We start from the raw sequence: 15,540 nt of genomic DNA, 5'->3' as shown, positions 1-15,540 counted from the left end.
GAGTTTACAAAATTTTGGACATATAGTATTCACATGATGATTGGGTCCTGTAAATGTGTGTTTATCCAGACACCCAAAAACCAGCTGCGATTGGTTGGGAAGCTCAAGACTCATAAAAAGACACTGGTTAGAGTGACTGGTTACAGGATCATTCAGACACAGTTCTGTGATAACTGTGGGCCTGTTTAGGCAGCATGTGTTTCACGTTTATTATATGGGGATATACTTTGGCCAGATTCCATTTTTTAACCAAAAATGTGACCAGAGGAGATCCAATTTTACCTTCCCCATGTAAAAAGTGCATCCATACAAACATATTACATTTTAATTGCATTTCATTTCTCCCCTGTAACGATACGAGTCGGTAGGAGCAGCTTTTGGAAGGAACAGGTGGGCCAGCAGTTTCCAATTATTTTTACAGCCTGATGAATCCAGTAAAATCCACACAACCTGTGTTGTGTCTATCTAATACAGACACACACATGCACAGATGTGCACCCACTGTATCTGTCCTCTATGGCCATGTTTATACTATACTAATTAACATTCATTTCGAGTGATCAGATCACAGCCGTGATGTTATCCGCGATGACACACGACCTCTTGTGTTCTATTGCTTTTATACAACAGTTAAATAAATAAAGTAAGAAATATATAAACTGGGCTGTGAACACGGCGTTTAATATGTTTTAATGTTCGCAGTTCCTTCACCAAATTATAGTTCCTTAACAAGCAGCTTGTTGCTACATCAGAGTAACGAACTCCGCCCACTCGCTGCAAGCCTCGCCTTTTGAAGTACAGACTGAGTCATAAAACTGCCGCAATATCAAGTTCAGCTCAGTTTTGTCAGTTTTCCAGATCAGTATTAATGTTGTTTTGTTCCAGCCAGTCTGTAAAGCATCTTACAGCCCATTTAGTTTGGCGAATGGTGTTGGGTTCATTTCTGGCTGATTCCAGGTTGTTCAGCTGTTCTTCTGTCACAGCTGCTGACTGAAAAGCTACTCAGTGGTGATGACAGTTTGGGAATTTAGTGTCGTCTCATCTTCAGAGTCTGACCAAATCGGCTGTCGGTCAAATGTGATCTTAAAAGTGTCCATTTTCTGTTTGTGGCAAAGTAAGAGGTAAAAACGTTTAAATGGCTTGAGCGTCTCCTACAGCTGTCAGAGTCATTGCTTAGCAACAGCGTCTCAGCGGAGTGATACAGTGTTTGTGAAAAAAGCGTGATGTTATGGCAAAATAACAGCACTGTTAGAACACTTCTCAACCAATCAGCTTGCGTGGCCGGAACTAACTGTTGTATAATGCAACTTATAAACAAACTAGAAACAAGACAGCTGCTTTCGTCTCTGCTGTGATGATTGTTTAAGACAGCGGTTCTTAGTGTCAGCGGTACTTATTTAAAATGGTAAATGTTATTGAACATTATTATAACAAATTATGTGCCAACGGATGACAACTCACGATCATACTGCAGCCACAGAACAGGGCCATGTCCCTATGTGCAGGTCAGTGATGGCACCAGAGGAAGCTAGCAAAAAGGACAAAGTTCTAGTAAGAGGGTCAAGTGAAAGCATTGACCAGGAGGCAGGGGTGAGGGTGGGTCACCCTTTGTTGCTGCTGGGGACAAATCGGGATGCTTTAGTGTTCGCACCACAAATGCTATGTGGTCATATGCATTCCTGACCACCTCTAAACTATTTACACCTGCACTTAGTGCTTAAGATAAGATCACCAAAGACACACATTAATGTCAGGTGTGAACAAGGCCTGTGTTTCTCCAAGGATCTGGCAAACTTAGGATCCTGAGAAGCTGTAACACTACATCTTTTGGCCTGATTTTTTAAAGACTAAAACTACCTTGATAAATATTTTAAGACGTCAACAGGGGTTGTGCAACAGCAGCTGCTAAAAATAAGTGGGGATAGACATCATTTCATGCAGAGAGACAGATTCTAGATACATGAACTCCAGATACAACACCCAAACAGTCTCAATGAGGAATTTCTATGCACTCTCAGAAATAAAGGTACTGATCTGTCACTGGGGCAGTGCCCCTCCTGTCACTGGGGTGGAACCCTCCAGGGTGAATCTCAGTACCTTTAGTCAGGGAACATAACTGAACCATAATCCACTGAAATGATATGGTCTAAGCTGTACTGACTCCACACACCCCGTCTCGGCTCCAGGCTTTTATTTTACTGTTCTGTTTTAAAACATTCGGTTATGAAAAGGTACAAATACGAACTTTTCACCTGGAAAAACTTATTTAAGGTTCACAATCAGACCTTAAAACCACTGTTGAACCTTTGAGGGAACATTTACACTGAACGAAAATGTACCTGCACAGAACCTTTATTTCTAACAGTGTAGAGTATTTTTTGTATTTTGTAAAGGTTACTTTGTATATATTAAAGGTCGTATATGGTTCTTTACGCTTGTTCTATTCACTTCTATTTATATGATTTATGTGACGCCTATTTGTTTCTCTTTTTCATACATGTGGCAGCTAAAGTTAGGTAACTTTTAAAAGGCTGGACTTATTGTCTACCTGTACATGCTGAAGAAGGCCAAATTTGTTCAGACAAGCTGCAATAAATGATTTGTTTATTTGGCATTAGAGAATGTGGGTTTTACTCTGATATGTCACGTTCTTAGAAATTGCTGAAAAAGTTTCTTGGAGCACTGCCACAGAGGAACCACTTTGTTTCCCAAGAGAAGCTGTCAGTGAATGATACTTTGAACTGTTTCATGCATGGATCAGGCATAACATTATGACCACCTCCTTGTTTCTATGCTCATTGTCCATTTTATCAGCTCCACTTACTATATAGGTGCACTTTGTAGTTCTACAGTTACAGACTGTAGTCCATCTGTTTCTCTGCATACTTTGTTAGCCCCCTTTTACCCTGTTCTTCAGGGGTCAGGACCCCCATGGATCCTCACAGAGCAGGTACTATTTGGGTGGTGGTGAGTTAGTGTGTGTTGTGCTGGTCTGAGTGGATCAGACACAGCAGTGCCGCTGGAGTTTTTACACACCTCAGTGTCACTGCTGGACTGAGAATAGTCCACCAACCAAAAACACACACAGCACTGTGTAAGCACATGAGGCAAAACTGAAGTTGATATGCATGTGTAATTACATAAGCTGTACTTCTGTAATCCATCTGTAACAGTGACTAAATCATTAGTAGTTACATTGTTGCTGCATATGTTGTTCACACGTAACTACACAGTTCTTAGAGACAGTTAATATAAAGTGGGACCAAAGTTACATGTTAAGATAAGGGAACATCTGCTGTTCTGTCACATTACAGAACAGTTTAAAGCTGAAACTGGTTACAGTGTCTCAGCACTAGCAACACAAATGCAGGCTAAATTTTAGGAAAGCTGGCAGATACAGTGTGAGTAATGTCTTAATGTCAGTTATTACATTACAGATGTCATTACGTTTATGTTATTAGTCTTGTGTAATTACATGAGGCAAAACTGAGGTTTATACATGTGTAATTACACAAGGTGTACGTCTGTAATCCATGTGTAATAGTGACTAAATCATTAGTAGTTACATTGTTGTTGTATATGTTGTTAACATGTAACTACACAGTTATTACAGACTCTTAATATAAAGTGGGACCAAAATTTCTTTTGGGAAAATATAATACAAAAGCATGAAGGAGTCCAATGAAAACGACAGGATGAGCAGGGCTTCCACTCCAGATAAATCTGCGTGACTGGCCTGCTGACAGTCAAGGAAAGAACCCCTGATGGTGTAAGGTCTGAATCAGTGAGGCTGTGGCATTTAGCTGCAGAAGGCTGCTTCCTCCTGCCCTCGCTCACATGCACTGCTAAAAAAGACACACTGTCAAACGCCTAATCTGCTCCCTGCTGCATCTCCAGGGAAGCCACTGAGCTTGTTGTTGTGTTCTGTTTTCACGCCCGAGAAGAGACGCCAACCAGTGAACTGTGCTTGACAAGGGCAAGACTTGTCTCCTCCTGTATAGAAGCCTGCGCTGTGCATCCTTCATGCGTTTGTATAGAAACAAAGAATGAGAATTCTTGAGTGAGGGTGACTTAGGAAGAGGGTTAAAAGCAACACAAAGCAGCAAAGCAAACATCTATCTGTTCAATTTCAATATTCAATGCTAATAAATAGGCACATAAAATTGGTGGTGATTCAATCAGCAATTCAAGGCTGTAACTGATCATAATTATAATTAGTAGTGAGCAGTATGGCCAAAAATGTATATATCATGGTGTATATATATATATACATAATAAAAATTTTAGACAGTTTTGGTATGTATGATTGTCTGTGTGTGCATTTTTATCACTGCTGTTGTAAGAAAACCTCGTATCTCCATTTTTGTTGTTTTTCAGTTTTTGACATAATTTGAAAATGCACGTTGCCCTTTATATTGCATGTAAATTTCATGATGAATGGACCAAAAGAAATGGCTCAAAATTACTTGGGAAAAAACTCTGGTTCCATTGACTTACATTAAAAGTAAAGTATGTTTTTTCCTTCTCCTGTAAAGTTACCATTTTGGAGATACGAGGTTTTGTTCCGACAGCAGCGATATATATATATATATATATGTGTCTGTGTGTGTGTGTGTGTGTGTTTGTGTGTTTGTGTGTGTGTATGTGTATGTGTGTTTTTGTACGATAACAGTGGCCTATTATTCTGGTATGTCCCTTCACTTTTAAATAAGAAATAAGAACCTTTTCTATCTCAAGCAAATCTAAAGTATTTTTAGGTGCAAATATAGTAAACTAAACAAAACCACAGACTTGCTTGGCAAAAATATTATATGTTATTTCACATCTGAATTTCTAAACGTCTGAAATTTTCTTTTTCATCTGCTATTCATTCCACCTTAAATGGAGCAGCAGTGTTCTGGCACCTGTACAGGTGCTTGAAAGCAACTGCTGCACCGTTTAAGGTAGAACGAAAAATTCAAACGACTTTCAATTTCAGCTTGGTTGAATTTGAAGTCGTTTCTTTTATATGTGTGCTCCATACATTTACATTTGAGCAAATAAACTGTTGCGAAAATGTGCAGAGCTGTGTTCTCTGTAGAGGATGTGTATTTAATTTCACTTTCTCTTTGGCTTAATTGACTTTTGGTTTTTTGCTCCCATTTTGCAGCAGTTTGACAAAAAAAAAAATCAAGGATTTTTTCCCTGGTCATGTGGTTGGTGTAGTGTAGTGGGTAACACCCCTCTGTCTTCTGCACTGTAGGCTGGGGTTCAATCCTCGGCCTGGGTAACCACTCTACACTATACCAATAAGAGTCCTTGGGCAAGACTCCTAACACTACCTTCGCCTACCTGTGTAAAATGGTCAAAATGTAAGTTGCTCTGGATAAGAGCGTCTGCCAAATACCATAAATGTAAATGTTGCGAATGGTGATCACACCAGACACTAATGAGGGAATTCTGTTTCATGACCCTCCCTGTTTTTTGTGGTGTAAAATCTTTTCAGTAAAAAGTGTTGCACTTATATTTTTTGTTCAGTATAAAAACGCCTTTCTCATAATATTAGTAGAAGAATGAGAAAGGAGATCTTCTGTTTCAAATGACTTAATGAAGTGAGTTAAAGAGGACAGATATCACAAGTGGTACTATTTTGCCTTTCCTTCACTATAATAAGCTGTCATACTGAGCAGCTGCATTTGAGGCCGAACCTGTGCTGAAGGCCGTGAAAGCCTGTTTCTAATCTTAGCTAACGGCAGCAGCGTCTACTGCAGTGGAACTCAAATCAGATATTTTGGTCTTTTTCCCATCAATACTGCATTGTGGCTGCTATATTAGGGAGGATGTTGTATCATGACACCTGATGACCCGAGTGAACCTGGCCTTCAAGCACTCGCAGCGTTCTAGTGTTGCAGAGTGTTTCGAAATATCAAATGCTTTTTTAATACTACAGCATGGTAAACAGTTCAATACTCCGACATCGACATGCATGTGCACAGACAGACCTCAGGGGGATTTTTCTGGACCACATCATCTGTCTTTTATTAACGTGACACCGTGTTACAGAAACTTCCTGTCTTTTTGTCTTAACTTAAGATCTGACAGGTCAAGATGAGATTTTTCACAAACTCGTATTACTGAAGCAAGCCTGACCTTAATTTAGGAATCTTATCTTATCTTACAGCATCTTTTCTTATCTCAAGTTAGGAAATCTTAACTTACTCGACTGAAGTCGTCAATCAACTCTCGTGTCTGTTACCTAGCAACCGACCATACGCACACAGCTGAAACGTAAACATGTAATCAAGTTAGTTAGCCAGACAGCTACCGTTATTGATGTAAAAAGGTCAAATAAAACTAAAGCACGATAAACTGAAAGTTAAGAATATTGTGTCAGAGCTTTGTGCTGTTTATCAGAGTGTCACTGCTTTCAGTTTCAGTCTCCATTTCCCAAACGCTTTAGTTGAGTGCGCTAACGTTATTCCTCCTAATAAACAGACACACATTCAGCTCTGTTTCCTCATTATTCACCACCATCACTGTAATATTGTATCTAATGAGTTTTTATTTAAGCAACAGAACACAAGAGGGAGTGTGTTATCGCGAAATAACATCATGGCTGTGATTTGGTCACCGTAGATCATCACAGCCGTGATGTTATTCGCGATAACACATGACCTCAAGTGTTCTATTGCTTTTATACAACAGTTAAATAAATAAAGTAATAAATTAATAAACTGGGCCGTGAACGCGGCGTTTAATATGTTTTAATGTTCGCAGTTCCTTCACCAAATTATAGTTCCTTAACGAGCAGCTCGTTGCTACGTCAGAGTAACGAGCTCCACTCACTCGCTGCTGTAAGCCTCGCCTTCTGAAGTACAGACTGAGCCATAAAACTGCCGCAATATCAAGTTCAGCTCAGTTTTGTCACTTTATGCCAGATCAGTATTAATGTTGTTTTGTTCCAGCCAGTCTGTAAAGCATCTTACAGCCCATTTAGTTTGGCGAATGGTGTTGGGTTCATTTCTGGCTGATTCCAGATGTCGTCTCATCTTCAGAGTCTGACCAAATCAGCTGTCGGTCAAATGTGATCTTAAAAGTATCCATTTTCTGTTTGTGGCAAAGTGAGAAGTAAAAACGTTCAAATGGCTTGAGCGTCTCCTACAGCTGTCAAAGTCGTTGCTTAGCAACAGCGTCTCAGTGGAGTGATACAGTGTTGTTGTCTTCATAACAAGCATAAAAAATCACTAATAGCATGCTAATGTCTCGGGAGCTAGCTAGCTAACTTTCCCATTCCAACTTAAATCGTCATGCAGTTCTGACGCCTGAAGCGCCAGAATGTAACTGCTGCACCATTTAAGGTGGAACAGAAAAATTCAACCAAGAAGCTGGTGAATATCTGACTTCAGCTTCATATCACTGAAGAATTATGGGCGATAATAAATAATTGCCCCCCTCTTTGAAGGCATATGATGCCCTAAATGTAACTAAAGCCCAGCAGTGAGGAGCTGAACTTTACCCTCCTCTGCTGTCACTGCAGACTGGCAGGGTCGCTTACAGAGCAGCGCTGGTAGCTGTTAATGAAGCAATGTTTTTTTTTTTGTTTAATTTGAGGGTCCCATTTCGTATGGCAAGATTTCAACCACTACCCCTTGTAACTCAGTTCCAAGGGGTTAGGGTGACACTCGAAAACAAGGGGTAGGGTTAAAAAGAAGAAATAGGACTGGGCCTTTGCCTAATAAATATTGAGACAATGACAAATGTTAATATTTTGCCATAGTATAATTAAAAATCCTGATATCGTGACAGTTAGTCAGTTCATCTTAAAACAAGTTGACTACCAAAGTAAACCTCTCTCTAGTTAAGTGGAATGTTATAAATTGTGAGTTGGGGACATATTAAAAAAAAACACCAGCCTTTAAATCACAAACTCCATCACACGTTACACAGCACCTTGCTCCGGTGAAGAAGCTTAAGCTCTCCCACAGCCTGTATTAAATGCAACTGATGAGTCATAGCCTACCACTGGCACAGTGGTGGCCAGCAAGCATCTCTGACCAGCATACAAAGGCACGGGTCTCAGAGACAGCTAAACCGCAGCAGAATGCATCTGTATTAAGCAAAGCTCCACAAGACGTAGAGATATTTCCTCAGACGGTCATTAAAACACCTACATAGAGAAGTATAGAACATGCTCCAAGTGCAGTGGACTGGCAGAACTGGTGACCAGTGCCTTCCTGCTTAATATAGGCAGACACAAGGCAATTACACCTGTACTTAATCAATTAAGGCCCACAGTAATCAACAGTCTTATGTCTTGTATTTTGGTGAAATTCAGTTATCTGTGATGGACTCATACTATGGAACATCATGTTGTGTATATTTATGGTTAAATCATGTTTGAATTTATTTAATAGACTGGATTTATTGTCTGTGTGTCACATTTAAACCCCCTTTACATCATTCCATTACTTTCCTATGTCACGGCTATCATACAAATAATGGATTAGCTAGTTTACATATACAGCATTTCCTGCCTTTGTTCTTATCAACATAACACATACACTAGAGTCTTTTGAATCGTAGGATTTATAAAAGCACAATTCCATTTAAATCGAATGGGCTTTAGTCAGTGTTTTTGCTCATTTCATGCTGATTTTCATGATAATCAAGAACAGCCATATATAAAACCATCTATTTAAACCCAATACATGAACTGAGATGGTAATAAACTAAATATATCCAAAATCATCATTTATTATGTAATGGGAGGTGGCCGCCCCCAAACCCTAACCCCTAAATTTCAACTTATGAAAATAATACTTACATTTTTTCATTGTTATTTTTAAAAGTCCATTTTGATTTCTTTTAAAGTGAAGTTGAAAGATTTAGATTCATCATAAGTTTAATTTCGAAATAAAAAATCAAGCATTAGGCAGCATAAGTGTACCACCATGAATGGATTAAAATAAATGGATTCAAATACATTTTAACCCAAAACTTTATCAGGACGCTGTCATAAAACAATGTGTCAGACATCAGGCAGCATATGTAACCATCTCATTTAATAGCTTTTCTGTGAGGGACCTTTTAGAGGTGGACGTCTGGTTCCTATCACCACCACTGTGACCAATTCTGACTCAGAATGTTTCTCTAGAATGGAGCGTTTCACACCAAACCACTTTGTTTACTCAACCATCTTAAGCATTCAATTATGCACAAATGTTGAAAACTGTAATGTGCATATGGAATATTCAAATTATGAGGACAAAACAATTACAAAGAAGAAAGAAATGAAGCCTGATAGACACTCCCCTTCACATGCTTTTGTTGCCACTGTATTTTTATAAATATTTTAATGCATTTCAAAGCCTTCCTAGTTTAGCTATTTCCAATAAAAAAATCCAGCAAAGTATTCTGGAAGCTCTAAAAGGCTATGCATGGTTTGTTATTATTCAATTAAATCCATTTCTGTTGTTTTGTCTTTTCTGAAAACTCTTATCACTCAACTAATTGTCAAAATAATTGACAGATTACTCAATTACTAACATAATCTATAATAGCTCTAAAGTCTATTCTGTGGGTGTCTTTATCATTATGGTGGTCTCACTACAGACTACATGAGACTGTCGTTAATTCAGGCCTCTGAGATCATTTCCCTGACTTATACGTCATTCTGATGCCACCCATATATATCCTCACAACAGTAACTTGTGTAATTCTATTCTAATTCTATGTGACTAATGTTCAAACACATCCCATATGAGAGCTGTGTAAATGAGAAAAGGAAAATGGGATATTTTAAGGCAGCTTCTTGCTGGCGGCAGCCCGAGAGTCCTCCCACATGTGCTCCTCGCTGCTTCATTCTGACACCTCGCTCTCCAACACCTCCCGCCTGTCTCCCTCTGCCATTCAGGCTGGCTTTTCCAGCAAACGGGTTTATCTTCTTCTGTAATACAGGCGCACGGCCCTCAGGTCCAACGGGCAACGAGCAAAGACAAGCTTGGAGTGTGGTAGCAGGAGAATACATGGCACTCTTATGAGAGGGGGGGCAGTGATAGCTGTGAGGTCCTCAGCAAGTGAGCTTGAACATTTCATTCATGCACTTCTCATTCAAAGGAAATGACCAGCAGACTCAAGTCTATCAGCCATGGATGGTGTATAGTGTAGCCGTACACCTGGAAATAAAGGCCGCGCTACATAGACAAACTACTAGGATTGTAATTACACCGATCAGGCATAACATTATGAGCACCTCCTTGTTTCTACGCTCATTGTCCATTTTATCAGCTCCACTTACTATATAGGTGCACTTTGTAGTTCTACAATTACAGACTGTAGTCCATCTGTTTCTCTGCATACTTTGTTAGCCCCCTTTACCCTGTTTTTCAGTGGTCAGGACCCCCATTGACCCTCACAGAGCAGGTACTATTTGGGTGGTGGATCATTCTAAGCACTGCAGTAACACTGACACTGGTGGTGTGTTAGTGTGTGTTGTGCTGGTGCAAGTGGATCAGACACAGCAGTGCTGCTGGAGTTTTTAAACACTGTGTCCACTCACTGTCTACTCTATTAGACACTCCTACCTTGTCAGTCCACCTTATAGATGTAAAGTCAGAGACGATAGCTCATCTGCTGCTGCACAGTTTGTGTTGGTCATCCTCTAGTCCTTCATCAGTGGTCACAGATATTTTGGCTGGATATTTTTGGTTGGTGGACTATTCTCAGTCCAGCAGCGACACTGAGGTGTTTAAAACTCCAGCAGCACTGCTGTGTCTGATCCGCTCAGACCAGTGCAACACACACTAACACACCACCACCACGTCAGTGTTACTGCAGCGCTGAGAATGATCCACCACCCAAATAGTACCTGCTCTGTGAGGGTCCATGGGGGTCCTGACCACTGAAGAACAGGGTAAAAGGGGGCTGACAAAGTATCAGAGAAACAGATGGACTACAGTCTGTAACTGTAGAACTACAAAGTGCACCTATATAGTAAGTGGAGCTGATAAAATGGACAATGAGCATAGAAACAAGGAGGTGCTCATAATGTTATCCCTGATCGGTGTACATTGCCACGTACTGAGAATATGATACACCTTGTAATGCATTAAAAACACACTGGTGAATCTGCGGATTGACAACCTGCGGATTCATTTCATGCTGGTTTTCATGAAAATCAAGCGTAGCCAGAAATACTATCACATAAACATACTTATAAACACAAAAAATGAAAGCTTTGCACGTTTCACTTGATATTTATGGGTGATGATTACTTGATTAATCTTTATTACTCGATTACTTGATTTGCTAAATTGGCAATGATTAGTTGGCAATTTGCATGATGACAGTGCATGTTGTACCTCACTGAAGCTACTTGCGCGCCATTCGGTCAAAAATGGAATATTTGTGCTGTAGGAATCATCATTTGTGCTGGCAGCACTTTTGAGAAATTAAACATTATATTTTATTACCTGTTATGTCATTTAGCCCCTCATCAACGTCTAAATTGCACAGAAATGGCATCATTCGTTTGTTCTAATTTGTGCTGTGAAAGGAACATTTGTGCTATTTTAATTCTCAAGTTATAAAGCCATAACGTTTCAGTGAGTGACGTAACTCAGCCCCCCATCAATGTCCAACTTGCACCAAAACAGTCTTATTTATTTGTGCTGCTGTAATAAACGCTTGAGCTATTTTAATTCCCAGGTTATTAAACACAAGGTTTGAGACGTGACATCACTCAGCCCCCCATCAGCAGCTAACAAACCAAATCATCTTGGCCGTTTGTGCTGGTTTGTGAATATTTGTGCTGTTCTAATTCTAAAGTTATTATCAGTTTTTGTTATGAGTGATCACATCATTATCACCCAGTTGTCTCTGCTGGCTGATGTAGATCTGAGAAACGTATGTAGCTTTTTAAGCTTTAATTATTCAGCTTTGTAACTACATTGTGTAGAAGTGAAGATCTGACTAAAAGTGGCGATTAAACTAAAAGACTGTTTTGCTGTTTAACCTCTTATTCTCCAGGGTTCTCCATCTGAATTTACATGACCAAATCATAAGGCTAATTATTCAGTAACTGCATGATATAAATGTAAATTTTTATTTTATTTATTAAATTTTTTTGTAAAAGCTCCCCTCAAATTAACAGAAAATGTGTTATATGATCATACACATGTTGCTATATGCTTAAAGCCAAAAATCTTAGACGCTCTTTGTATTATTTTATAAAAATAATTTTTACAGAGCAGATCACTGAAGAGACGCCATCTGTTTATAGTTTACAGCCCAGATTTGTGGAAAAATGGGTCGACTTTCAGTAGAACAAAAAAAAAGTTCAGCTTCTTTTATCATAAGGGTTTAAAATTACATCACCCATCTATTTGACTGGACAGAAGACAGTTACAGCCTCATACGACCCCCACCTTTAGAATGTAGCTTATGAAATATGAAAGTTATGAAGAATATGACGAATTGCGTTTTGGAACCACCGGTGGTTCCAAAGAGTTGAAAAGGTTAAAATGCATTTTCAAAACAAATCAAGCAAAAGGGCTATTGTGAGATGTTATTCTGTGACTTCTTAAAATGCCCATCAAATATTGAAGAAGAATTTTTTGGAACCACCAAGAACACAACAGAATTTAACAGCGACTCATGTGGGTTTTCTGGTTTAAAGTTATGGCTGAGCTGAACATAACTGAGCAGAACCACAGCAGCACTGTCCATGGCCATTATACAAAAAAAACACATAAAACAAAAAGCAACATCCCTTCTGACTAAACAGCTTTGCTAATAATGTGCACTGAAGCTAAAAGCAGCATAGATATACATGGCAGGACAAAACATTTTCTCATTCTACAGCTTATTTTACCACAAATATCACCGTATTAATCATATCTCATAATTCTATTCAGTCAAACATAGTTAAGTTGGCATAGATGGACTTTGATAGCAAACTTTGCCTTTCATTGCCTCCGTTTTGCTAGCCTACGTGTCTCCACCTGTATTGAAGAAGCAGTTGTGATTGTGTTTGTGTGTATTTAAAACGGGCCAAAATCACACAGTGTATTCCTGGTGGGAATCTGCCATGGTATCACGTTTAAAGTGATCGACGAGTTTGTGTCTGACCGACACAGAGTCAGTAACACTTCTCTGTGTGAGCAGAGCCTCCTTCACAGCGTTTGCTCATTAGTGCAGCAGTGTACACTCGGCTTACGTCACTTGGTGTCAGTGGGTATTAGAGGTTGGTATCGGTGAATTTTTATGAGTACGAGTAAATGACCACTGTACCGGGCTGATACCTGATACCAGTATTGGTACTGATGCATCCCTAACTGAGTGTGTTTACATGCACTCAATAAACCAATCATAACTGGATTTCTGCAGTTATCTGATTATTCAAATGGTCATGTAAACAGCACACTCCGATCTAGAAATCCGATTAAGAAATCTGATAAAGAGCCTGGATTTTAGCTCTATAATCTGACTTCTCAGCGCATGTAAACTCTTACTCTGATTTCTTTCAGACTTCTTAGTCTGTGCATGTGCGAGAACACACCAGAAACAAGCAGCGTCACCGCAAGACACAGCAAAACACTTTTGGAGCGACAATGAAACCGACTACATTCTCAACGAAATGAAGGATTTAAATATTCTTCATCTTCTAGATGATGTATGTTCATATTTTCATATCAAGTTTACGTTATGTTTACGTCGCGTCTGCTTCTGTGAGTTTCTTGGCTGGTTGCAAAGCAGAAATCTGATTACTGTCTGACTCATGTTGACCCAGAGTTTTCACATTATCTGATTACTCAAGTGCATGTAAACGTGTTGACACGTCGGATTACTAACAAAATCTGATTTTCTGCAGTTATCAGATTATTAAGTGCAGGTAAACGCATTCACTGAGACTGTGATAGGCATCGCAATACATTAACACAACGGTGATCACTTGGTTTGACATGAAGTTCAGCCAACATGTTTGTTGGATCATGTGACTGTCCTGATTTATGAATCACCCATTCATTTGCATATTGCAGTCCTCTGGGGTGGCAGTACACACTGCAGTAATGATAATCTAACAATATATTGTGTGGCTCTACTGAAAATGCTAGTATTGGCAAAAAAATGATGATTCTGACTTACAGCCTCACAGCGATCCATCGTGACTTCAACTCATTTCGTGACGAGATCTTTCCTGAAGCAGAAAGACTACAACAAGAACATCTGAGGGATTTCCACCACTCTGATGGGTAACAGCGAGCAGGGAAAACACACACGCGCTCTCCTCCACCATGATGCAGCAAGTCTTCTGCAGACATGAAGCGCATGAGAGAGTTCGTCTGCGTGGCATTCGGGCTTTTAATTAATTATCGCTTAGCCGAGGGAAGAAGCTGATGCATTACCCTCGGTGTCTTCTACTGGCATGAGTCAATGGGAAGCAAGAGTCATTAGCAAACCTCAGAAGACTCACTCCATTACTCTCTTTTTTCTCAGTTCCTTTCTTTCTCTCTCTCATTTCTCCCCGCATCTGTGTTTTTTCACAAGCGCTCTATAATTAGGACACTTCCGCGCGACCATACATCATCAAATGAATAATTTTACAGAACACATTAACCTGTCACTCAACGTGGACTGGAAAGCCATGCATTGCACAGTATATGAGCCATTGATGAGAATTCACATGGAACATTAGCGCTTAGATTAAAAGGCCTAAAATTAGTCACGAACGCCCCTGTCAAGTGTCATGTATGATACAAGTGGCCTTTTGCTTGTGAGAGTGGTGGTGGGTGGACGTCCACAGAGCGCTGAAAGGTGCCAAAGTGTGCAACAAAGTCACTTGTTTAACCCTCTATTGCATGACGTTGCCTCAGGGCAACAAACTCATTTTCCTCACTTTACAACAACGTTATACATATTTAAAGACAGAAACAGGGTTAAAAACAAAGGGAAGAGTTTGAGTAAGTCAATAAAAAGCATGTGCTTAGTAAAATTATTTCTTAGTGGGCACATTTAAACTTTTTTTTAACATTCAGTACGAAATTTTTTGTTATGAGAATTTGCAGAAATATGTTCGTTGCCTAGAAGCAACACTGTGCGGCAGTGGAATGGATTTAGCCAGTCACAAGACAGATCTTACCACCTCAGGGAACATGGCACTATGTCATTTCTTCCCATTGTCTCACCATGTTCCCTCAAGGCAACATTTTTTGTTATGTTTTTTTAATTTAATGATCGGGACCGATTATTAATAATCATTATATAATCATAAAATTATATATAATTTAATAATCAAGGACCATTTAATGCAAGAAAGTGAAGCTTTTAAGTTGCTATCATAATGCATGCAGTAGAGGGTTAAAGTTATGGCTGAGATGAACGTAACTGTGCAGAACCACAGCAGCACATTTCATGTACATTATATAAAAAACACCTAAAAATAAACAAAAAGCAACATCCCCTCTGACTGTAATAAGCAATGCTTATCACGACTGGGGGGAATGAGGCAGGGACAGCCTACATACTCAGACTAACAAACTGGGATCCATTACAATTGTCTCT

At 39.4% G+C, this 15,540-nt stretch overlaps 1 protein-coding gene across 1 annotated transcript in view; it reads right to left on the bottom strand.

The window, feature by feature from the left end:
* phactr3a (phosphatase and actin regulator 3a) overlaps positions 1 to 15,540 on the bottom strand; it is an 83,957-nt gene that overhangs the window by 65,391 nt on the left and 3,026 nt on the right. The gene's annotated exons all lie outside the window — the stretch shown is intronic.

The sequence above is a fragment of the Colossoma macropomum genome, unplaced genomic scaffold (genome assembly GCF_904425465.1).
Source record: "Colossoma macropomum unplaced genomic scaffold, Colossoma_macropomum, whole genome shotgun sequence".
NCBI classification, from domain to species: Eukaryota; Metazoa; Chordata; class Actinopteri; order Characiformes; family Serrasalmidae; genus Colossoma; species Colossoma macropomum.
This window is presented reverse-complemented; position numbering and strand designations above follow the sequence as displayed.